At 48.4% G+C, this 26,509-nt stretch overlaps 1 pseudogene; it reads right to left on the bottom strand.

Moving 5' to 3' along the window:
- Positions 1–589: 589 nt before the first annotated feature.
- The window catches only part of LOC132085941 (zinc finger protein 23-like), a 148,752-nt pseudogene continuing 122,832 nt past the window's right edge, over positions 590–26,509 (bottom strand).

Raw genomic sequence — 26,509 nt, 5'->3', positions numbered from 1 at the left:
GGCTGGCACCAGCTGGGATGCTCGGTTTCCATGGGCTGGGCTTCAGGAATGGGATTCCCCCATTTCCTGCTCCCGCTAAAATTGCACTGCCCTCGCTGTCCTCCTGCTTCCCATGGAAAGCACGAAAGGCAAAGATCCCAGGCTGGGATAAGAACAATTTATTGGGAACAGCAATGAGATAAGGAACAAACAGAAACAGTAATAATACTGGTAGGAGAAGGGATAAGAAAAACTGTTTACAGGGAAAACTAATACATCAACAACAGGCTCTTCCTGGCCATGCATTTCCCCTGCCTGGAAAGAACACCCATCTTCTCAGAGGGAGAGAGAGAGAGAGTCCCTTTCCTGCCCCTGGCAATGACCTGCGGTGGGAGTAAATGTAATGACATGGCCATGGCCAGACCCTCATGTTCTTCAATCCCACATCATGTCGTTTGCAAGGGCAGGAAAAGGGACAGGTGTCTTCTCAGATGGATCACAGGGAAAATGGATCACCAGGGCTCTTCCCAATGTGGGCCATCCAATGGGGGATGAAGCCGCAGTGGTGCATGAAGCTGTTCCTGTGTTTCTGGCATTTGCAGGGCTTCCTTTACTGGTGCCTCTGTTGGTGTCTGGTCAAGGCAGAGATCTGGGTGAAGCTCTTCCCACACTGGGGACACTCGAAGGGCCTCTCCCCAGTATGGATGCGCCGGTGGGTGATGAGGGTGGACTTTTGCTTGAAGCCCTTCCCACAGTCAGGGCAGTGGAAGGGCCTCTCCTCTGTGTGAATCCGCTCATGCAGACGGAGATTTGAGCTGGTCTGAAACCTCTTCCCAAACATGGGGCACTCGTAGGGCCTCTCCCCAGTGTGGATGCGCTGGTGGATAATGAGGTCGGAGCTGCGCTTGAAGCCCTTCCCACAGTCAGGGCAGCAGAAAGGCCTCTCCCCAGTGTGAATGAGCTGGTGCCTGAGGAGATCGGAGCTTGTCCAAAAGCTCTTCTGACAATGGGGACACTCGTGGGGCCTCTCCCCAGTGTGGATGCGCAGGTGGGTGATGAGGGCAGAGCTGCAGCTGAAGCCCTTCCCACATTCCCCACACTCGTAGGGCCATTCCCCAGTGTGGATCATCTGGTGGCAGAGCAGGGTGCTGATCTTCCTGAAGCTCTTCCCACACTCCAAGCAGTTGTGGCGCTTCTCCCCATCATGAAGCTGCTCATGGACCACCAACTTAGAGCTCTGGCTAAAGGTCTGTCCACCGTCCTGGCTCAGGGAGGGTCTTTCCTCCTCAGAGCACCCTGGGCTGGGTTTGGAGCCCCTCTTCCTGCAGGATCCCTGGGGATTTTCCTCCCCGTTAGAATTCTGCACTGTGGACGCACTCAAAACTGCCTCTTCCATGAGGTTCTGCCAAGGAGATTTTTCCTCCCTGGTGTCCATCATCAGCCACTTGTCTGGGGGAGGAAGGGCAAGGAGAAGATGGGATTTGCCTCCATTCCAGAAGGAAGGGGAAGGAGATTCCCCCAGTGCATCCCCGGCAGGACGGTGTTGGCAGCAGGGTTGTCCTGCATGCAGGGGTCTGTGCTGGGCTGGGAGATGGAGCAGGAGAGAGGGGGAAAGGGGCATTGATTTCCTCCTCACCTGCCTGGGTGTCCCGGGGCTCCTTCCTCTTCCTCGCAGCCTCCTCCTCCATCCAATCAAGGTTTGGGAATGGGAAGTCCTGTTCTGGGAAGAAAACAAACGGTGCGCACATTGTCTTTTGTTCTGGTTTGAAGGCAAACTTGGGGGAGAGTCTAAGTCGGAGTTACAATTTAAGAAGAAAATTTAGATCAGGGCAATGATACAGAAACACTGCCTTAAACTGACAGAGTCAGGATATAACCTGACACCCTGGTAGTCAGGGTGGTGGCAGCAGTCACATTAAATGGTGGCTTCAGTCCTGTTGGAGTGATGAACATGATTCTGTCAGAGCAGTGATCCTGTAAAAGGGTCTCGTCTGCTTCTGAAGGTCCAGTAGTGGTTCTGGAGCTCTTGTCCTCTGGGAATCCAGTAGGCAAGCTGCTCCTGGTGTTGCAAGGCTCAGCTTATATCCAGGTAGGAATGCTTGGATCCTCCCCCTGGGCGGAGCATCCCACAATGGAATGATGGAATATTATCAGTCCTGCAGTGACACTCAATGGCCCATTAGCAGAAGATATCTCCCCTGGAGGGCGTTATCAGGGGTGAGTCATGCAAGAGATAAAGAACACTGCCCCACCTGTTTATAGCAGTTGATGAAGATGGGGATTGAAAACATGCATTTGGCTACATCTTGCATTGCAACCTGACACAGTGGGGTAATCCCTGCTCAGGGGGTGAATAACCCCGACCCTGGGAAGGCCACAGACAGGGGACAATGTCACACTTGCCCTGCTCCAGGGGAGGTCTCTATCCCTGTCACTCCCTTGCTCTCTCCCCCTTTTCTCTTTCTTTCCATCTCTCTCTCTACCTCACATTTACTGTTCAATAAAATGCATTTTGGATTTGGTCTCATTAGCACCTTCCTGGCTGCAGAGGCATCTCTCTAATAATTTTCTTAACCAGATTGTGACATTGTTTTGGCACAGTGAGTTTAGGCACTGTTCTCTGACTCCAAGTGCATTTGACAACAGCATGGTTCCCTCCACTTAGGATGGTTATGGTTCTTTCTGGAAGAACTCTTGGAAACTTGGATGCAGCTTCCCTGAACGACTTATGGGAGAATTGATGAAGAAAATAGGTGTTGTGGGTGGCCTGTGTAAAGAAAATATTTTGTTGTCCTTCCTTGAAAAGTTTGTTAAAATCGCTGGAGGAAAGGGAGCAAATGCTACCAGCCAGGCTGACAAGGTTCATTCACCCCACGATGAGGAACACAAGGCTGCGGAAAGTCCCACAAGAACCCTAGCTCAAGTAGCTAAATTCCAGAATAACTTCTGAATTCACAGGCTTGGGGGCTTTGCCAAATGGGAGAATAATTTTTCTCTTCATCCCTGTCAGCTTTGTGACAGCTACACAGAGCTTTCCCTTCCTTTTCATAATCTGTATTGGGCCGAATTTCTACTTTGCTCTTATTGGAACCTACCAGCAGCTGAGCTGGAGCTGTTCAGGAACTGATCAAACTTGGAATTGCCACAAAATGGCTTCTATTTTTGGTTTATTCATGTTTGCAATTTATTTGTGTTTTCATCACATATGACTTATGGGAAAAACAAGTATTCATCAAAGCGATTTATGCAGAGTCAGGTTTGATTTCTACCAAGTTTATTTTGTCCAGTGCTCAGGGGAATCTCCCATCCTGTCTGCAGCTGCTCCCACAGGGATGTGAGGGCTGATCCGAGAGCCCCAGGGGTCACAGTCAGGGCTGCCCTCAGGGAATGCTCGCCTGGTATTGAGGGACAGGGTGGGAGCACCTGGATCTTGGAGCACCCAGCTGCCCCTCATGTTTGGAGGTGCCTGAGGAGGGCTGGGACGATGCCAGGGACATCCTGCAGTGACATCCCTCTCTCCTGTTCTGGGTCAGCTCAGTCCCAAACCTGACCCTGACCCTGGTCTCAGTCTCACTCCCTGTTGAGACACACTCACAGTTCTGTATTTAATGTCATCCCAGTGCCAGACTTGTCTAGCCCCAGACCCAATCCCAACCCCAGCCATAAAGCCAATCCCATGTCTAGCCTTAACCCCAATCCCAGCTCTAATCCAAATCTCAGCCCCAACTCCAACCCAGCCCCAATTCAAGCCCCTTCCTTAATCCTCAGCCCCAAACCAAATCCCAGGTTCAGTCCTTCTGGGGGTTTGGGGGTGTCTCTGTCCCTCTGACCCCGATGATGTTTGGGTGGGGTCACAGCAGGGCTGAGAGGGACAGAGACCCCCCGGCCTCCCCAGGTGTGAGAAGGTCGGAGAGCCCCCCCCAGCCCTGAGCACCCTCAGCGGTGAGAGGGACACAGAGCCCCTGGTCCCCAGCCCTGCACAGGCATTGCCTGAGGCCAGAGGGATGGAGACCCCCCGAGCATCCCCCAGGGTGAGAGGACAGAGAGCCCCAAGCATTCCCTGGGCTGAGAGAGACAGAGACTGCCCCAAGCACCCTTTTCAAGGAAGGACAACAAAATATTTTCTTTTTCACTGGTCAGTCATAACAACCATTTTCTTCATCATTTCTCCTATAAGTTCCCCAGGAGGAAGGAGGGACTGTTTCCAAGTCCTTCCAAGTTTCCAAGAGTTCTTCCAGAAAGAACCACAACCTCCTCAGAGAAGGGAACCATGCTGTTATCAAAGGCACTTGTAGTCAGAGACCAGCGCCCTGATCTCACTGTGCCCAAATAATATTGCAATATGGTTAAGAATATTGTTACAGAGATTCCTCTGCCCCAATTAAGGTGCTAACGAGACCAAATCCAAAATGCATTTTATTGAACAGTAAATGTGAGGTAGAGAGAGAGATGGAAAGAAAGAGAAAAGGGGGAGAGAGCAAGGGATAGAGACCTCCTCTGGAGGGAGCCAAGTGTGACATTGTCCCCTGTGTGTGTGCCCTTCCCAGGGTGGGGGTTTTTCACCTGAGCCAGTTCGGGTAAGGGGGGTGGTGTTCACCCCCTGAGCAGGGATTACCCCACTGTGTCAGGTTGCAATGCAAGATGTAGCCAAATGCATGTTTTCAATCCCCATCTTCATCAACTGCTATAAACAGGTGGGGCAGTGTTCTTTATCTCTTGCATGACTCACCCCTGATAACGCCCTCCAGGGGAGATATCTTCTGCTAATGGGCCATTGAGTGTCACTGCAGGACTGATAATATTCCATCATTCCATTGTGGGATGCTCCGCCCAGGGGGAGGATCCAAGCATTCCTACCTGGATATAAGCTGAGCCTTGCAACACCAGGAGCAGCTTGCCTACTGGATTCCCAGAGGACAAGAGCTCCAGAACCACCACTGGACCTTCAGAAGCAGACGAGACCCTTTTACAGGATCACTGCTCTGACAGAATCATGTTCATCACTCCAACAGGACTGAAGCCGCCATTTAATGTGACTGCTGCCACCACCCTGACTACCAGGGTGTCAGGTTATATCCTGACTCTGTCAGTTTAAGGCAGTGTTTCTGTATCACTGCCCTGATCTAAATTTTCTTCTTAAATTGTAACTTCGACTTAGACTCTCCCCCAAGTTTGCCTTCAAACCAGAACAAAAGACAATGTGCGCACCGTTTGTTTTCTTCCCAGAACAGGACTTCCCATTCCCAAACCTTGATTGGATGGAGGAGGAGGCTGCAAGGAAGAGGAAGGAGTCCCGGGACACCCAGGCAGGTGAGGAGGAAGTCAGTGCTCCTTTCCCCCTCTCTCCTGCTCCATCTCCCAGCCCAGCACAGACCCCTGCATGCAGGACAACCCTGCTGCCAACACTGTCCTGCTGGGGATGCACTGGGGGAATCTCCTTCCCCTTCCCTCTGGTGTGGAGGCAAATCCCATCTTCTCCTGTCCTTCCTCCCCCAGACAAGAGGCGGATGATGGACACCAGGGAGGAAAAATCTCCTTGGCAGAACCTCATGGAAGAGGCAGTTTTGAGTGACTCCACAGTGCAGAATTACAGTGGGGAGGAAAATCCATGGAGATTCCAAAGGAGGAGGGGCTTCAAACACAGCCCAGGGTGCTCTGAGTAGGAAAGACCCACTCTGTACCAGGAAGGTGGACAGAGCTTCAGCCAGAGCTCTAAGTTGGTGGTCCATGAGCAGCTTCATGATGGGGAGAAGCGCCACAACTGCTTGGAGTGTGAGAAGAGCTTCAGGCAGAGTAGCACCCTGATCTGCCATCAGATGATCCACACTGGGGAATGGCCCTACGAGTGTGGGGAATGTGGGAAAGGGTGAAGCTGCTGCTCTGCCCTCATCACCCACCTGCGCATCCACACTGGGGAGAGGCCCTACAAGTGTCCCTAGTGTGGGAAGAGGTTTCGGACCGGCTCCCATCTCCTCCAGCACCAGCGGATTCACACCAAGGAGAGGCCTTTCCTCTGCCCTGACTGTGGGAAGGGCTTCAAGAACAACTCCCACCTTGTCACCCACCGGCGCATCCACACTGGGGAAAGGTCCTACGAGTGCCCAACCTGTGGGAAGAGGTTTCAGAGCAGCTCCAATCTCCTCCTGCATGAGTGGATTCACATGGATGAGAGGCCCTTCCACTGCCCAAACTGCGGGAAGGCCTTAAAGCAAAACTTCACCCTCATCACCCACTGGCGCATCCACACCAGGGAGTGTCCTATGAGTGTCCCCAGTGTGGGAAGAGCTTCACCCAGAGCTCTCACTTGACCAGACACCAACAGATTCATTGGTAAGGGAAGCCCTGCAAATGCTCCAACTGCAGGGGGAGCCTTATGCCCAGTTCCAGCTTCATCCCCCATTGGAGGTCCCACATTGGGAAGAGCCCTGGTGGTCCATGTTCCTCGTGATGCCGTCTGGGAAGACACCTGTCCCTTTTCCTGCACCTGCCAATGACGTGATGTATGATTGAAGAACATGAGGGTCTGGCCACGGCCTTGTCATTACATTCACTCCCACCTCAGGTCATTTCCAGAGGCAAGAAACGGTCTCTCTCTCTCTCTCTCTTCCTGAGTCGAAGGGTGTTCTTTCCAGACAGGGGAAATTGTGGCCAGGCAGACCCAGTGAGTTGCGTTTAAGTTTTCCTTGTAAACAATTTTATTTATCACTTTTGTTACCAATATTGTTTCTGATCTATTTGTTTCTTATTTTGTTTCTGTTCCAAATAAATTGTTCTTATCCCAGCCTGGGATCTTTGCCTTTTACGCTTTCCATGGGAGGTGGGAGGGCAGCGAGGGCAGTGCAATTTTAGCTGGAGCAGGAAATTGGGGAATCCCATTCCTGAGCCCCGGCCCGTGGAAAGCGAGCATCCCAGCTGGTCGCAGCCCTGGTGGCCATGGCAACAGCCTTGGGAGCGGGTCCCTGGCTGGGGCTGTGGGAACCTCTTCCCTCTGGAGGATCCTGATGGGTCTCTCCCAGCTCAGCCAATTCTGTGGTTCTGGGATCCCATGAGCTTGGGGATGGGGATGCCAATGGTTGCCATGGCAATGGGCTCATCTGCAGGCCTGAGCTGGTGTCCATGGCAACCACCCCTGGCATGGGGTCTTCATGGAGCTGGCAAGGGAATGACCATAGAAACAGGCGGCTGGTGATGGTTGCCATGGAAACTGACCATAGCAACAGGGTCACGGTGATGGTTGCCATGGATTCTGACCATAGCAATAAATGTCTGGTGATAGTTGCCATGGAAACTGACCATAGCAACAGGGTCCCAGTGATGGTTGCCTGCTAAGGATCAGATTTGTCACAGACCCTCAGAGGGATTCCATGGGGACTTTCCAAGAGTCCCCAGGCTGTTCCAGGGCTGGAATGTCACAGGCACAGACAGGGGCTCCATGGACACCTCCCAGGTCTTTCTGGGATGGTAAAGAGCCCTGTGGCCAGAGGCAGTCACAGCCATTCCATGGTGACATCCCAGGGCACCTTGTGCTGCAAAGGCACCGATCTGTCACAGGCACTCACGGAGGCTCCCCAGTGACATCCCAGGAGTCCCCAGGCTGCCAAAGAGCCGGGATGTCTCAGACACTCACAGGGGTTCCGGTCATGGGCACAATGGGAGCTTCAGGCAAAAGCTTTATTTCTTTATTGGAGAAACTCCTGCTGAGTCATGACATGGAGAAAATACACCCAACAGCTGCCATGGATCCTCAAAACCCTGCAGGGCCCCCAGACTTCTACAATTCCTTCTAAGAGAGGAGACTGGGAGTGGCTGGATCCAATCCTAGCCCCAGAATTTTTCAAAGGTTTATATGTAAAATATTTGACAGGTGGAATTCAACTTTAACCCAATTTGTCCCACAGGATTAATCATGGAATCCCAGATAAATTTATATAAATATGGCTCTAGCTGATTCTGATCATGATTGGACAGAAAGATCTTTACCAGAATTATTTACTCCACAGTTCAGGAGCTATAACAATTATTATAATAAAGTACTCTCAGAAGCAGTTTTGAAGTCAACAGGGCCTTGCTGGAGTTGTTGGAGCCCATTGCAGGCAGAGCCTCCTGCTGCAGCAGGAACTGCCTTTCCTGTGCCATGAGCAGGGCAGGTCCTGCTGCAGGCAAAGCCCCAGGCCAGCCCCAGCACAGGGAAGGGCTCAGGCACAAGGGCAGAGTGCCGTGCTGGGAGCTGTGCCAGGGAGAGTCTGAGGCACCAAAGGCACCTTGGCAGCAGCAGCAGCTGCTTGCAGGCCATGGCCAGAAGCCTCCCTTGGCAGCCCAGCCTGGTGCCACCACTGCAGAGCTGCTGCCTCAGGGCTCATTCCTGGCTGGGCTCTGAAAAGCCACTTCTGCCCCAGGAGCCTGACTGGGAAGCCACTGGCCCCAGCACCTTGGGGACAAGATATTAATGACAAAACTCTTCATGGCAGCAGAGCCAAGGCAGGGGCAGAGGAAAGGGCAGAGCCAGGCCCAGGGGACAGGGCTGCCATGGCGATGGCTGTGAGGTCACTGCCCCTGCAGCAGCCTGGCTGCCCTCAGCAGACATTCTGGCAAGAAGCGCTGTGAGGGCACCCAGCACATCAGAGAACCCACACTACAGGAATTCTGTCCCTGAGGATGAGAGGATTTCACTGGGTCAGGCTGCACAAACATCCTGATCTTGGACAATTCCTGGGATTGGGCATCCACTTCTCTGGAAATACTCTTGCAGCTTTGTGCCTTTCTCATAACTATAAAAGATTTCCTCCTTATATCAAATGTAAATCCACACTCATTCATTTTAAAGATATTGACCCTTGTTCTGTCACTGCAAGATTTAGGAGAAAAATCCTTTAACCACTGCTTCTCCATTTTCACAGACCTGGGAGAGGACACAAAAATCTCTCAAGATGGGGTTTGGAGGCCTCATCAGATAAGCATCAGGGAGAGGTTAATAGCTCTGGTGTCAGTGGGGTAGAGATTGATGACTAAATGGGAATAGCCTGGGAGGGATGGAAGGGTGGTTTCAGAGAGTCTGGAGCTTTTTCTTCATAGTGGGAATGGGCCTGAAGAAGACATAATAGCACCAATGGTAGCTGGGGAGGCCCAGACTGGCACCAGGAGAAAGGAATTTCCCTGGCAGGGCAGGGCTGTGGTGCAGCACTTCCCCAGCAGGAGCCTGGAGCAGCCAAAGGCTTTGTGTGGGCAGGCAGAGGCAGGCAGGAGGCAGAGCTGTCAGCAAAGGAAGGGTCCAGCCAGGTGGGGCAGCCAGGGGATGCCGACAGCCTGCAGGGACAGAGACGCAGCTTTGTCCAGCACCAGAGACACCTTTCCGTCGCTCGTCCCCACCTGTCATCACTTCCACCTGTGTTCTGCTCTACCTGGAACCTGGGCACATTTTCTCAGTCCTGTCCCTCAGAAGGATCTATTTATAGTATGAGAAACTTCAGTGTTTCCCCCTCTTTTTGAGTCCCTGCGAAGTTCTTTGAGCACATTCTGGGGGATGGGTCTGAAGCAAAGAACACCAAAGCCCCAGAGGCTCATTAAAGTCCCTGTGCTGTGTCTGTGCTGCTGAGCTGGGCCGGGCTCCTGGCCCAGAGGCAGCTCCTGGCAAGGGCAGCGCTGCAGAGAGACAGCTCTGGCCAGGAGCAGCTCCTGTGCACAGCCCAGCAGGGCTGGGGCACTGCCAGGGCCCCTCAGGGACACCAGCAGGGCACAGACAGAGCTCACAGGGCCTCTGCACTGGCAGGGGCTGTGGCATGTCCCAGAGGGGGCTGTGTCACAGCAGCACCTCTGGGGCTGTGTCATAGAGGCACAGAGCAGCTGTGATGTCAGCAAGAGGCTGTGTGACAGCACAGAGTGGGCTGTGTGAGGTCACAGATTGGGCTATGACATCACAGAGTTTGTTGTGTGAGGTCACTGAGCAGCTACAGCATCATAGAGGGGACTGTGTGACATCACAGAGCAGTCTGTGACATCAAGGCATGGCTGTATGACATCATAGAGCTGGCTGTGAGGGCCGAGTGTGTGCTGTGACATTACAGAGTGGCAGTATGACATTGCAGAGAGGGTTTTTTGACATCACTGAGACTGTTTTGACATCACACAGCTGCCTGTGACAATAAAGAGTAGGGTGTGAGGCCATAGAGCAGATCCTGCCATCATAGAGGGTGACTCTGTGACATCAGAGAGGTGGTTGTGACATCACTGGGTGGCTGTGTAACATCACAGAGCAGGCTGTGACAACACAGAACAGACAGTGACATCACTGGGTGCCTTTTTGACATCACAGTGTTTTCTGTGACATCACAGTGCAGCTGCATTGCATTCCAGGGTGACATCCCAGATTTGGTTCTGTGGCATCACAAGCGTGATGTGTGACATCCCAGAGTGGGCTGTGACATCATTGGTGTCTATGTGACATTGCAGAAGAGGTGTGTGGCATCATAAGGGGCAGTGTGATGTCACAGGGGCTGTGTGACATCACAGGGGCCGTGTGACATCACAGATGGCTTTGTGGCTCATAAGGGACAGTGTGACCTCACAGGGGCTGTGTGAGGTCACTGGGGAGGTCACTCTGCCCCGGCCCCCCTCACAGTTCCCCTCAAGATCAGTCCAACCCTGCTCGTGCACATTTGGGTCCCCTGTCCCCCTGGGTCCCCCTGCCCCTGCAGCCTCCCCCAGAGGATGTTCCATGAGATCGACCCCAGATCCTGACATGGGGACGGGGGGCCGGGGCCCTGGGGGTGGCACAGGGGGACAGGGACCCTCCGGCAGCGTCCCCGTGTCCCCCAGGGCCAGAGCCTGGGACAGGACTCTTTCACCCTGTTACGAACAAGGGCTTGAGAGCGCTGGAAAAAATCCCCAGCAAGGGATCAGCAAAAATCAGATTTAATATTAAGGGACACAGCACAGATTTCCTTGGCAAGAGTCACTCTGCTCCTGACTGGACAGTTCAGGCACAGCAAGGAAACAAAGTAACAACAAAACCAAACCAAGTCCAGGCAATCAAACCAGAAATGAGCTGAGAACTGTCCCTGTGTGTGTCTATGACACAAGCACAGTGAAGGCAAGGATAAAAGGGATACAGCCTAAAAGCTTAATAGAGCTCAAACCTAACAGAATTTAACTTACACCTTAACCTTAAGTGATACCTTCAACTTCACAATTTGGCAGAAGAATGCTACTTAACAGTATTTAACCTAACTTATAACTTGTGACTTAACATTTTAAAACAGGAATACCACTTTAAAAAATTAGGTAATAACTTAAAATAAACTTTATATCTTAGCAAAAGAACGGCTCTTAGCAGCATTTAACTTAGCTTAGAGCTTGTGACAAAACCTTACTTACTGATACCTGGATATCTGACTGACTCAGCTATCCAAAGCACTCCAACCCCTCAGAGAGCAGCATTTCTGCCACATTTCCCCAGCACAGGCACTCCTGTGCACACACAGACACAAAGAGTCAAGGCAAGGCACCTGTGAGAAATTCCCCTGAGGGCAGGAAATGCTCCCTGTGGATCCTTTGGCATCTCCCCAGCAAAGGGCAAAGGGTTGAGCCTGGAGGAGTGGGGGGATCAGCCCAGGCTCCGTCGTTGTTCAGGATCCCCGAGTGCAGCAAACGGGAGAGTTCCCAGCTGGGAGAGGCCCCACTCAGAGGGAGTCGCTGGCCCAGGAGAGCTCCAAGGGCTCCTTTTGGAGCGCTGTTTGCAGGGCCCCAAGAGAGGGGCTGCAGTCCCAGCGATGGCTCATCCTGGCCGCACTTGGCACCAACAGCTTTCTTTGGCAGTGTGAGAACAGGGATGTTGTGCCACTGAGGGAACAAAAACAGTTCCCAGGGCTGCTCCTACAGAAACCAGGAGCTGGTTGGGCAGCAGCAGTGCCTGGAGCAGACAGTGTTTGTGATGAGCTGCAGAGGAGCTGAGCCCAGGAGCTGTTGGCTAAGGCCCAGGCCCAAGAAGCATTTCTCAGCTGGCAGGGCGGCCTGAGAAGGGGAGGGGGGAATGAGCAGCACAGGGCCATGGAACCAAGGGACCATTGTGACACTGTGGGGTCCTGTGAGACCAAGGGACCACTGTGACACTGTGGGGCCCTGTGAGACCAAGGGACCATTGCGACACTGTGGGGCCCTGTCAGACCAAAGAGCCAGTGTAACACTGTGGAGCCCTGTGACATCAAGGGACCATTGTGACACTGTGGGGCACCATGGAATCATGGAGAGCACTGTGACATTGCTGGGCCTCATGTAAACATGGAGACCATTGTGACACTATGATGCCCCGTGGAATTAGCAAACCATTGGGACACAATGAGGCCTCATAGAACCAGTGAGACCATGAGGAAGTCCATTGTGATACTATGGACCTTCTCATGGTGGCCCTGGGAGGACCATTGTGATACTGTGGTGCCTCATGAAATCAAGAGGCCTTTGTGACACTGCAGGGCTGCATGGAACTAAAGCTCCAGGGCAACACAGAATGGCCTCATGTCATCAGTGGTCCATTGTGACACTGTGAAGCCAGAGTGTCGCAGACATTTCTCCCTAGAAATTCTTTCTTTCGGATTTCTGCATCTTCTGGAGGCCTCAGAATGTTGGAAAAGAAATGAAATTTAGCAAAATATTTAATTATAGTGAGTTGTGTGTGAACTGGTTTGTTAAAAAGTAGTTTTGTAGCCGTTGAAAGTGTGTTGGGTTTTGTGTGTTACCTAGCAGGTAGTCTTAGAGATTTAATAAATAATTAAACTAGTGCAAGAAGGTAAGAATGCTAACCTGTCTAGAGGCAGCATACAATGCTCTTAGAATAAGATAAGCAGAGGATTGATGACCTTGTTTGTGAACCAAGGAATGTATCACAAGGGGTCTGTGACCAGGCAAGGGGAACGGAGGACTGTTTTTTTAGAGACTAGGCAAGGGGAACAGGGAACTGTTTCTTGGAAACTTTGTTGTGAATCGCATGTATAAGAGGGAAGCACCCATACGCGAATTTGGGGGCTCAGACTTTGGGACGTGAGTCCCCCAGTTCCCCGGGCCCTTAATAAAGCACCCACAAAACTTATCCGAGTTTTGTGTCATTTATCAATCGGGCAACAGTTTTCTGGTGACCGCGGCAGGACTCCAAGGGCTGCTGGGGCGGTTCGCGTCCCGATCCACTCCAAGCCGGCACCGAGCACTTCTCGGGGAGTAATTGGTCGTGACCGACACCCCGCGCCTGTTGGACAACTGCCAAGGTAAGCCCGAAGGTGCTTTATATTGGAAAAAGGTGATAATTGGATTTGGATTTGGTGGTTGGTAAAAAAGCCTAGGCTCCGGCCATAAGACGTCTAAGAACGCAGGACCGGAACTCGCCTCCTGTTTGTTTTAGGGAAGGACGGCGAGAAGGTATATTGTTTTAAGGTATATTGGTTTATTGGGATTAATAGTGGAATTAAAGGTTGTAATATGATGTCTTTTAAACTTTTAAAACCTTAGTGCAAGCCAGTGGTAAAATACCTGGAAATACACCATTAGGTTGTATATTGAAACGGTGGAAAAGTGAGGGGTATTATCAAGAATTGGATAAAAGCAAAATGATAGATTATTGTAATCATTGGTGGCCTGAATATGAGATTGGGGAAGCGGGATGGCCAGTGAATGGTACACTGGAATTGGGGATAATGGAATCTTTGATGCAATTTTTAAGGAGAAATGAGAAATGGGATGAAATACCATATTTGGATTTGTTTTTCGTTTTATATCGGAAAGAGGAATGGCAAAAGGAATGTGGTATTTTGGTTTTAGAAGTGAATGATGAAAGGGAGTGTGTGGGATGTAAAGAAAGAAAGGAGCGTAATTTGTATCCTTCAATCGAGGAAGATTTGTCTTATTGTATAGCACCTCCAAGGGTTTCGGTTGCTCCTAATGTGCTGCCTGCTCCCCCTGCGGATATAGCTATAAAAACGGGATCTAGTGAGAGTGATAGTGATGGTGGTGATGGTGAAAAGAATGAGAGTGTTAAAAGAACTCCGTTAGCAGGGCGGACTTGCAAGGGAAGGAAGGGGCAAAAGAGGCCACAGTTAATTGCGCCGTTGAGGGAAGCTGTGGGACCACAGGGAGAAAGGATACTTACAAAGGTGCCTTTCTCCGTCGGGGATTTGGTAATATGGAAGCAATCAGCAGGGAGTTATCGGGAGGATCCTGAAAGGGTGGCAAGGGTGGTTAAAATGGTAATAAAGACTCAGAATCCGGACTGGAATGATTTACAGGTATTATTAGATACTATAATGGATTCCACGGAAAAGGAAATGGTTATTAGAGCCACTAGAGAAAAGGCTCGTGAGGAAATTCGGTTGAGACAACTAAATGAGACAGTTGATGAATTGGTACCAAGTGAGGAACCTAAGTGGGACCCAAACTCTACGGGAGGAATAAGGGCTGTAAAACGATATCAGGAATTGTTGGTGGAAGGAATTAGGACAGGAATACCTAAGACTATGAACTGGTCTAAGTTGTATTCGGTCAAGCAGGACAAGAATGAGTCTCCGTCTGCCTTTTTGGAACGATTAAAAGACATGGCTCGGAAGTTTACTAATTTAGATGTAGAGGATCAATCAGGAAAACTTCAATTGGCATTGTTGTTTATGGGGCAATCACAAGAGGATATTAGGAAAAAGTTACAAAAGCTGGAAGGAGAGGATACTAGAAGTTTGGATAAAATGCTGGAGGTAGCGTGGAAGGTATACAACAACAGGGAAAAAGAAACTGCAAAAAGACAACAAGCTAGTATTCTGGCTGTAATGCAACAGGCAGGGGCAGGAGGAAGACCCATTAGGGGTCGAGGTCGGGGAGGAGCTAATCACGGACAGAGGGGGTTGCCAAGAGGTCGGGGAGGATTTGGGTTTGCACCTAACATGGGGAGGTTGGATCCAAACCAGTGTGCCTTTTGCCGACAATTGGGACACTGGAAAAATGAATGCCCGGTTAGAGGAGGTATGGGCATGGGAAACATGGGATTAAGGACAGCCCCAATGGGAAATGCCCCTGTGGGAGGATTCACAGGAGGACCAGCAGAAGTCGCTCAAGCACTAGTTTTGGGAAACTATCAGAATCAAAGCTGACTAGAAAAGGATTTAAGGGTAGTTTTAGAAATAGATGGAAAGGATCAAGAATTTATGGTAGACACTGGAGCTACTTATTCTGTACTCAATAGACGATTGGGACCTTTGAGTGACACAACGGTACAGGTGGTGGGGGCAACAGGGAAGCTAGAGGAACAACCATTTTTACAACCTTTAAATCTTAGGTTTGGGGGGAAGGAATTAGATCACCAATTTTTGTATATGCCAAACTGCCCCACACCCCTTCTTGGCAGAGACCTGTTGTCCCGACTTAATGTGAAAATAATATTTGAAGGGGGAAGGGTGAAATTGGAAATACCTGAGGAACAAATAGCAGGCATTTTTGTGATCAAGGAAGTGGATGCCTCTCCTATTCCAGAAGAAATTGAGCAGGCTGTAGTACCCTGGGTATGGGAGTCAGGGGTCCCTGGAAAATCTAAAGCTGCACAGCCAGTAAAGGTGGAACTAAAGGAAGGGGCCCGACCAGTGAGGGTAAAGCAATACCCCTTGAAGCTTGAGGCAAGGAGGGGAGTAGCCCCATTAATTAAACAATTTTTGGCTCAAGGAATATTACAGGAATGTGAATCGGAGTATAATACTCCAATTTTTCCAGTAAAGAAACCTAATGGTAAGTACCGTTTGGTACAGGACTTAAGGGCTATTAATGAAATAGTGAAAGACATACATCCAGTTGTTGCTAATCCTTATACTTTGTTAACATCTGTATCAGAGGAGTTTAAATGGTTCTCAGTGATTGACCTTAAAGATGCCTTCTTCTGCATCCCACTGGCAATAGAGAGTAGGAAATATTTTGCTTTCGAGTGGGAGAGTCCTGATTTTGGGAGAAAGAAGCAGCTTATGTGGACGAGACTCCCACAGGGATTTAAATGCTCCCCTACTATTTTTGGAAACCAACTGGCCAAGGAGCTGGAGGAATGGAAGATAACCCAGGTAACAATATCCCCATCCTTGTATGTAGTCCTGCAGTACGTGGACGACATTTTTCTGGCTACTAAGGAAAGGGAAATGTGCGTGGAATTAACAATTAAATTACTCAACATGCTTGGCCAAGCAGGGTATCGGGTTTCTAAGGAAAAAGCTCAATTGGTCAAAAATAGCGTTATTTACCTCGGTTGTGAGATCACACAAGGGCAGAGACGTTTGGGAGTAAACCGAATAGAGGCAATATGTGCTATTCCTTTGCCTCGTAACCATCAGGAATTGAGATCTTTTCTAGGAATGGTGGGATGGTGTCGACTGTGGGTCATGAATTTCGGTCTCCTAGCCAAGCCACTATATGAGGCCTTGAAGCAGCATCGGTTGGAGTGGACGACACAGCAAAAGAAGGCCTTCCAGGAATTGAAGCAGGCACTAAAGGAGGCCCCAGCCCTAGGACTCCCTGACGTGACCAAGGAATTCCAGTTGTACGTGAATGAGAGGCAAAAACTGGCATTGGGGGTCCTCACCCAGAAGGTGGGATCCTGGAAGAGGCCAGTGGGATACTTCTCTAAACAACTGGATTCGGTAAGTTCCGGGTGGCCCTCGTGTTTACGAGCGTGGCGGCAACAATAATTCTTTTTCAAGAGGCCTGGAAATTGACTTTGGGGGCAAAAATGAAAGTGTTTGTTCCCCATATGATCATGGCCGTTTTGGAGCAAAAGGGGGGTCACTGGCTATCATCCAGTCGAATGTTGCAATACCAGGCCATCCTGAGAGAACAGGACGATATTGAAATAAGGACTACTAATCATGTTAATCCAGCAGAGTTTTTACGCAGTGACCAGGAGGCTGGGGGACTGGTGCACGATTGCGTAGAGGTAATTGAACAAGTATATTCCAGCAGACCCGACCTAAAGGATGAACCATTGGAAGAACCTGAATGGGAACTATACACTGATGGATCCAGTTTTGTCGAGAATGGGACTCGCTATGCCGGGTATGCAGTGGTAACATTGGATCAGGTAATAGAGGCAAAGGCTTTGTTACCTGGAACTTTGGCCCAGAAGGCAGAAGTGATTGGACTCACCAGAGCCCTGTATTTGAGCAAGGACAAAAGGGTTAATATCTGGACAGATTCTAAATATGCCTTTGGTGTGGTTCATGTACATGGGGCGTTATGGAAGGAAAGGGGGCTTTTGAATTTACAGGGAACCAACATCAAGCACCGGGAAGAAGTGCTACAGCTACTGGATGCGGTACACAGTCCGAAAGCAGTTGCAGTAATGCATGTTAGAGGACATCAGACTGCGGAAGGAGATGTTTACAGAGGAAATCGATTTGCTGATGTTACAGCTCGGCAAGTGGCACGGGAAGTATGGACTCAAATGGCATTGGTACCGGTAAGAACAAATCCGGCTACCCCATACCTGAATCAGGAGCCCAAATATTCAATAGAAGATGGAAAACTAATAAACTTGCTAGGGGCACAGAAGAATCAACTTGGGTGGTACGTTACACCAATGGGACAAATAGTGGTACCTACCCGCATAATGAAATTTATTTTGGAATCAGAACATAATAAATGTCATTGGGGGGCAGAAGTATTGGTAAAATTTTTGAAGAATGAGATAATCTCTAATCGGATGTTAACAATGGCAAAAAGAGTTAATGCAATGTGCCCAGTATGTTTGAAAAATAATCCAGTAGTTAGGAGACAAATACAAATGGGAAAGTTGCAAGTCGGGCCACAACCAGGAGATTACTGGCAAGTTGATTTTTCCGAATTGCCTAGGGCACAGGGATACAGATACTTGTTAGTGTACGTATGTACATTCTCAGGGTGGCCAGAAGCTTTTCCATGTAGAACTAATCAGGCTAAGGAGGTGGTAAAAACCTTGTTAAAAGAAATAATACCAAGATTTGGAGTACCTTTAGGATTGTCATCAGATAGGGGTCCGCATTTTATAGCCGGGGTAGTGCAGGAATTAGCACGAATGTTAGATATAACCTGGAATTTGCATACCCCCTGGAGACCTCAGTCTAGTGGGCAGGTGGAAAGGATGAATCAAACCCTGAAAGGACAAATCAAAAAGATTTGCCAGGAAGCTAAACTGCACTGGCCTCAAGCTTTGCCTTTGGCCCTACTCAGGATTCGAATTAAACCAAGGGAAAAGGTAGGCGTAAGTCCATATGAGATATTATATGGCAAACCATATCATGCAACTGTATTAAAAGGGGAGGTACATGTAAGTGGGGACCAGGCGATTGCAGAGTATGTTATGTCACTTAATAAGATCTTGAATTCTTTAAGAAATACGTTACAGTGGAATAGACCACTCACGCTGGAGAATTCTGTCCACGACATCCAGCCTGGGGACCAGGTGTACGTCAAGAAGTGGATCACGGATCCGCTACGGGAATCATGGAGCGGACCTCACCAGGTGATGATGACGACCTACACAGCGGTGAAGGTCCAGGGGATGGATGCTTGGATCCATTACACCAGGGTAAAGAAGGCACCGTTCCAGTGGGAAACCCAGATAGTGTCTCCAACCCGGATGATCTTCCGCACAAAGCCGCCTTCTTAATTATATTACTGCTAGTGATCATGAGACTATTACCCGTTCAAGGGTCTACTCTTGTACAGGTTGAAGAAACAAAGGTTACAGTCATGGAAGGGATGGATGTTCAATTAACTTGTGTTATCTTTGACAGCCAGAAAGTTGAGGCCGGTGAAGTTATTGCAATATGGCAACGGGGGGCTGAAAGAAGCCAAGGCAAGATAGGAGTCGGTTGGGATCAGGATAAACAACAAGGAAACACGGTACTGAATCTTACCAAGGTAACCACAAACGATACGGGAGAATATACATGCTTGGTCAAAATACGGGATAGTTTTGATTACAAAAGAGTGAGTATGAGGGTTTTGCCATGGACAGGGGATCGTGCTGAAAACATAAAGGTTAATCCAGTATCAATGGCAGTGGACATGTGAGATGGGCCACCTCTCAGAATAAATTGTTCCTTCCTAGTAAGATCAAGATATCAAAGGAACCTTTGGGTCAAATGGTGGAAGCAAAATAGGGAACTGACCTGGGACAGAATAGAGGACGGGACCAATTGGTGGGGGAAGGAAGGCAAAGGTTGTGGGTGGTCGAGTGTCACTAATCCTAGAATAGGAAATGCATGGTGGAGGCATGACAGAATGATGTTATCCTTACAGAGACACGGTAGGTGTAGACGGGAGGTTAATGATACAATAGAACGAAATACTGAGCAGGAAAATTTAGTGGTAGGATTAATCAGAGATTTTGGGATCATGCAGAATGTGACTAAAATAACAGCTTGCCTGCCATTACCACAGGCTGCAGGTGAACCAATTCCCTGGGGAATAATACCAGTAACCAAAATGCCTGAAACATTCAAGAATGTTTCATGGTCCTGCCAGTCAGTTCCCAAACCAGTAGATGTATGGAGGGATTTGTGTATGACCACTCGGGCTATGACTAAAGAGGAATGTGAAAAGAAATCCAATCATTATGGTTGGATTCAAAATACCAGGAGGTGTTTAATTGCAACCCCAATAGATGAGCCATGCAATACAGTACGAATAAGAACGAAATCCCAACAAAACGAGATGAGTTGTCAGAATGTCACACAGAATTTTGACACCTGGAATAGTTGGAAGACATTATGGGGACCTAGTGTTTTGGAACACTATAATTACCTTGGGGAAGTACAATGGTGCATCCAATGGTCAGGAGTAAAGAATCAGTCACATTATAGGGCCCTTATCACGTCTACATCTTCCCGAGAGTTCAGACCGCAGAAAGAGGATTGGAATTGTACTGAGGTTTTTACATGTGATACACCAGAAGACCGAATCGGATTGGTACCGGTGAAAATGGCATTAAAGTGGGGATGCGAGTGTAGGGGGTATGATCACACGGTTAGCAGAGAGTCCATGGATGGGCCTATAGATTGTAGATATACTACTGTGCATAGCCCTGGAAATCTAGTCTGGGTGTTGGGACACGGACAGTGGACCACACATTTACCTCTAGATGGATCAGTAACACAAATCACCCTAGGGGTTCCCATATTGTGTCCATACTGGAAACAGAATAGATTGATCCAAAGGAAAGGACTCAGAAAGAGGGAAGAATCCCTAGAGGAGCAGTGGCATGAACCTGGCTCAGGAGTGCAATTTGGATGTATATTAGAGTCATTATTCCCTCCGGTAGCGACATATCGAAACAGGGAAATGCTCAACAATTTGTTAGGACAGACAGAAAGGTTGGCAGCAGCTACTAAGAAGGGATTTAAAGATCTAAATTTGCAATTGCAAGCTACATCAAGAATGACCCTACAAAACAGAATGGCATTGGATTTGCAACTGTTAAAGGAACATGGAGTTTGTGGTTACCTGAGTAGGAGAATAGATCATTGCTGTGTACACATTCCAAATGTTGCACTTGAAGTTGAGAAAGATATTTCTCAACTGGCAGAAGTGGAAACAAAAACCAAGGAAATTGAAAGAGAAGCACAGCATAATTGGATAGGAGCAGTATTTGATTCTTTGGGGCTTCACCTGTCTGGCTGGATTACGTCTGCTATACAGTATGTACTAATGTTTTTAGTATTTTTAGTGACTATATGGATTGTATATAGATGCCTCTTAGGTGTGATCGAAAAGGAAAAGAGGCGATCTCTCCGGTTGCTGAAGGCGATGACCTGTGGGCGGCAGAATGAAGAACACTCCCCACCTCGTTATGAAGATGTTACTGTTGATTGAGCATCCTTGCAGCGGGACTGAAGGATGCTCAAAAGGGAGGAAATGTTGGAAAAGAAATGAAATTTAGCAAAATATTTAATTATAGTGAGTTGTGTGTGAACTGGTTTGTTAAAAAGTAGTTTTGTAGCCGTTGAAAGTGTGTTGGGTTTTGTGTGTTACCTAGCAGGTAGTCTTAGAGATTTAATAAATAATTAAACTAGTGCAAGAAGGTAAGAATGCTAACCTGTCTAGAGGCAGCATACAATGCTCTTAGAATAAGATAAGCAGAGGATTGATGACCTTGTTTGTGAACCAAGGAATGTATCACAAGGGGTCTGTGACCAGGCAAGGGGAACGGAGGACTGTTTTTTTAGAGACTAGGCAAGGGGAACAGGGAACTGTTTCTTGGAAACTTTGTTGTGAATCGCATGTATAAGAGGGAAGCACCCATATGCGAATTTGGGGGCTCGGACTTTGGGACGTGAGTCCCCCAGTTCCCCGGGCCCTTAATAAAGCACCCACAAAACTTATCCGAGTTTTGTGTCATTTATCAATCGGGCAACAAGAAGACAAGGTAAACAATTATTATCAGCTGCTGGGGAATGCAACAGGGGCACCTATTTTGATTGGTGATTGGTTCATTTTCCCATGTTTATAATTAAGGGCCAATCACAAGGAACAAGCTAGGGACTGAGTCCTTGGACACAACTTTGTTTTAGATTCTTTCTTTCTATTCTTAGCCTAGCCTAGCTGCTCTGCAAACCTCTCTCCTTATTCTATTAGTATAGTAATAATGTATTATATATAATATCTTATATTAATAAATCAAGCCTTCTGATTCAAGAAACAAGATTCACCATCTCTCTCTCTCACCAGCTGCGACCCACTCAGGCACGGTAATACCAGAGGAGACCATTATGACACAGCAAAGCCTCAGGGTACAAAGGTCCATTGTGACATTGCAGACCTCATGGAACAGAGGAGTCTCATGACATTTGGGGCCTGTGGAACCATGGAGACCATTGTGACACTGCAAGGGCTCATGGAATCCTTGGGACCATTGTGACACTGCAAGGGCTCATGGAATCCTTGGGACCATTGTGACACTGTGGGGCCTTATGGAACCTAGGGCCACTGTGACATTGTGGGACCCCACGGAACCTAGGGGCCATTGTGGCACTGCAGGTCTTCTTGTAATCAGGGGGCCATTGTGACACTGCTGGAAACCATGGAATCAAGTCACCATGATGACACTGTGGGGCCCCATGGATCCAAGGCACCATTGTGACATTATGGAGCCCCATAAAACCAAGGGAACACAGAACAGCTCTGGCTGGTTTGGCCTCCCATGGACTGCCTGACTGGTCCAGCTGAACTGTGTATGTTGAGGGTTACTTCTCATCTGCTGCTGAAACACTGGGGCTCTGTGCTTTCCTTCCCAATGCAAAAGAACTGTCCTGCTCCAGGCACCCATTGCCAGAATTGGGATTTCACCTCCAAATTTCCTTATATCCCGAGATTGTTTCCATAAGAATATTGCCAGGACAAGTCTGGCTGGCAGTGGTTTCACAATAGTCACTTCTCATCTGTCCCCAAAACACTGAGGGAGGGTCCATGCTCTCCTTCCCATGGGAAAGAACTGTCCTGCCTCTCCAGGTGCCCATGGCCAAGATTTGGTTTCCACCCCCAAAATTCCCTAAATTCAAAGACTGCTCCCAAAAAAAAAACCTGCCATTCCTGACACGTCTGGCTGGCCTTGGCCTACCGAGGTTCTCACCTGCCTTCCAAACCTTGGAGCTCTGTGCTTTCCTTCCTATGGAAAAGAACTGTCCTTCTGAACCAGGTGCCCATGGCCACAAATGGGATTTCACTTCCAGCATTCCCTGTAGTGACAGACTGGAGGAGATTGTTGGCTTGAAACATTTAGTGTGAGGGGGAGGAAGGGGCAGGTCCAGCCTTGCCCTGCCCTGTAAGCCCAGCCCTGCCCTGCCCTGGAACCCCAATCCCCCCAGAGCCTCTATCCCAGCCCAGCAGTGGCTGCCAGTCCCTGGCGCAGCACAGGCAATGCTCCACAGCCACCTCTGCAGCCCCAGCCCAGCTCCTGAGGGACCAAATGAGCCCAAGTCCCATCTGTGGGAAGGGCCCAGGCAGACCAAGGGGTATTTAAGGCTGACCACAAGGCAAGCACACATCTTGACCCTACCTCCTCTTGGAATTTCTATCTGAACACTGCTGGAATCCAGGAGTTGGTAGCTATGTGTGTGCTTCTCTGTATCTTTTTTGTCTTTCTCTCTTTTTAATTCACACTTCTTGTAAAATTTGAGTAACTTAAAATTGATCAAGCTAAGAGTTTGTGAAGGTGAATGGGCTAAGTCAGTGCTTTGAGAATTGGTTTTTTTTGATTGAATGTCATACTAAACCTTTTGCCAAAGTTTCTCTGATTTTTCTAAAGTTCCCAGTAAAGGCTGTTTTGTTCTTTTGAGCTCCCAGCCACATTCCACACTCCATTTTCCACCTGGAGCCGCTGGTGCCTCTGAGTTGTGCTGCCCCAGCCCCAGGGACGCTCTCCTTGTCTGCCCATTCCCCCATGGTCTCTGGGCAGGGATGGCCTCAGTGGGGGCTGCTGACATCCTCAGCACCTTCGAGGCTGCTGCTGAATTTTCCTGCTCCAGAGGCTTGTTAAGCCTTCAGCTCTTCAGAGCAGGAATTCAGTGTCCCAGGGCTCAATAACATTCAGAACACTTAAACAAGCCAAGCCTCTGGGGATAATTTGATTTCAGTTTTCAAATCTTCTGTGGTTAATTAGGCAGATTTCAGAAGTGTATTCAAACTGAATATATTCTATTTTAAAAAACAGTGAGAAAAGATTTCTTAGGTCCCGTTTAGGTTTTATTCCCTGTTAATAAATTGATATGTGCAATCTTCAATTGACACTGAATCCAAGTACATCCTCATGCAGTTTGAATAGATATGAAAATCAAGACCCTTCATGGCTGACAACCAATCAGACTCTGTCCCTACCCCCACCCCACCATTTCCCCCATCCAAGCCCTGGCACTCAGAGCGGCCTTGTGCAAATCTGAGCTCTCTCCAGCCCAGGCTGCACCTGCAGCTTTCAGCTCCTTGGCTCCAACTCCCACCTGCTTTCCTTGGAGAAGGAGCTGCCCAAGAAAAAGAGGGATGTTCATTTCTTGTCAGCCAACAAAGCCAAGGGAAGGCACAGCTCCATCAAATGCAAAAGTCATTCCTCTGCTGGATATTAAATCCACTTTCCACTGCAGACAGCCTCAGAGCAATGGAAAACACCTTCTGTGCCCAGCACAGATCCCAAGGTCTCCCCAAACCCTCCCTGCCCCAATTCTGCCCAGATTTGCTCTTTGCACACACGAGTCACATGCTGAAGTCAGGAGCTCCCTCCATGCCCAGAGGGAGGAAAAGAGAGAAAGGGGATGAAGAGCTCTCCTGTGCAGAGCCAAGGTCCAAGTGCTCTGGGATGTCCCAAAACCATATGTCCACCATCCCCCAGAGATTTCCGTACAGCAACAGTTTCACACAAAGACAAAAGAAAAGGTAATTCTGTGAGATATAAACACAATTAAGATGTTGACTAAGATGATATTTATTTGAGCTTCAGAAATATTAGGCAATTCCCTGAAGCTTGAAGCATGAAACCAGTCAGCTGAAGGGCACTTGAATGACCAGAAAGCATTGGGAGGAGTGCTGAGGGTTTTTTGCAGGACAATGGACATATGCAACATGTGCACAATCCAGCCTTCATAGAAACTGAGTAAGGTCACCATGCCCTTGAAGGACACAAAAGGAGAAGAACATGCTCAGCAGCAGACGGTTCAAGATGCAAAGGCACACAAGAAAACCTGCAGCAAGATGCACGAAGAAGAAAGACTAACTAAAATTAACTGAAATGTCAAAATGCATGTGTAAAAAGGATTTAACCAATCACGTATTAGCTTGAGGTGTGAACAATAGAGAACAGTATAAAAATGGCTTGCTTTTTGTAATAAATTGGCTTCACTTGATCATATTGATCATTGTGTGATGTCCTGTTAATGATCCTCCGCACCTGGGGACCAGAAATGCATGCAAGCCTCCACCCCAAGAGACATTATGAATTCAGAAAACATGGCCATTAACTGCTTGATACCAACACAGAGTAATGGCAACCAAAATGCAGTCAGACCAGGGGTTTTTCCACTCTCTCTCAAGCCCCATGCGTTGGGCACCAAATTTTGTCCTGGTTTAGGGCAAATTGGGAGAAAACCTCCAAAGGGGCCCCTCCAGAAAGGAAACCCACACAGCCCCTCTCCCCAACCGGGTCGGGAAGGATTCCTTGGGGAGAAGTGGAAAGAACCTGTTTATTTAACAAGCACAGCACCCCCCAGCACACAAAATGAACAATACCAGGTGACAACACTCTTTCACCACTCTGAAAAAGATGACAAATTCAGAAAGTCTTTCTTTGGAGTGGTCACTCTGTTATCAGTCCCTCCGGTGCAGGAGTAGCTCCTGCAGCCACAAGGTGCAAACTCTCGGTGTTCCCAGGGCCCAGTCTGGAGCAGTTTGAGTGGTTCCAAAAAAGGGAAAGGAAAACAGTCCATGGAAAAATTCAGACTGCTTAGCTAAACTAACTAATGAGCAGAAACAAAAGCAAGAGCAAAGCAAAAAGCCAAGCAAAAAGCCAAAGCAGCACCATGTACTGCCCTGTCTCTGTGCCCTGCCAGCCATGGGGGAGCGGCTGATAGCAAAACCAAAACAAAACTTCACTCTTCAGAGCCAGGCTTGAAGGCACAGAACATAATATCCAGCATAAACAGAACAGACAGCTGGGGATTCAAGCATCCTAATGTCACCCTAGGACAGCACAGTTATTCCAAACTGCCCCCCAGCAGCTCCCTCCTCACCGATGCCATCTGCTGGGCTGTGCCAGCTTCAGGAGATGGCTCCAGGGCCTGCATTACCTGTGTGAAAAATGCATATTGTATGACTGGCTTTTCACAAATATTAAAATGAATATTATATGTGTTGTGTTAGAAAGTTATGTTGTACTAATTTTCTTAAGTAGTCTGTTAAATCTAGTTTTAGGTTATAACATAATGTTAAAATAGAAACTATGCTACGTAAGATACTTTTATAATTAGAGTATTAATAATTTGGACAATTTGAATTAGGACAATATGAGATAACAGAAACAAAGAGTTACAGATGTCTGGGTAACTTCTTCTGGGCAGCATAAGCCTGAAAAAGGACACACATTAACAGAGGGTTAACCCTTAAAAACAATAGCTTGTTGCATATTCATACCTCTCATACACGATGCATAAATTCCATTCAAACACAGGATTCTGTCTGATTAATGTCAGCTTCTTCCTCTGAATCCTGACGGCATCTTCATAGCTGAGCAGGCAGGAAGAAGTTCGTTTCTTCTGATAAGAGAGCAATAAATTCTCTTTCTCTGAAAGATTTAGGTGTCCTGTGGCCGCTATCTCGTTGCGAGTCCTTTCTTTAAAAAAAATATCTCACATAGCATAGTTTTTATTTTAACATTATGTTATACCCTAAAACTAGATTTAACACACTACTTAAGAAAATTAATACAGCATAACTTTCTGACACAACACATATAATATTCATTTTAATATTTGCGAAAAGGCAATCACAAAACACGCATTTTTCCCTCGGGAGG

The sequence above is a fragment of the Ammospiza nelsoni genome, chromosome 34, assembly GCF_027579445.1.
Source record: "Ammospiza nelsoni isolate bAmmNel1 chromosome 34, bAmmNel1.pri, whole genome shotgun sequence".
Taxonomy (NCBI): Eukaryota; Metazoa; Chordata; class Aves; order Passeriformes; family Passerellidae; genus Ammospiza; species Ammospiza nelsoni.
This window is presented reverse-complemented; position numbering and strand designations above follow the sequence as displayed.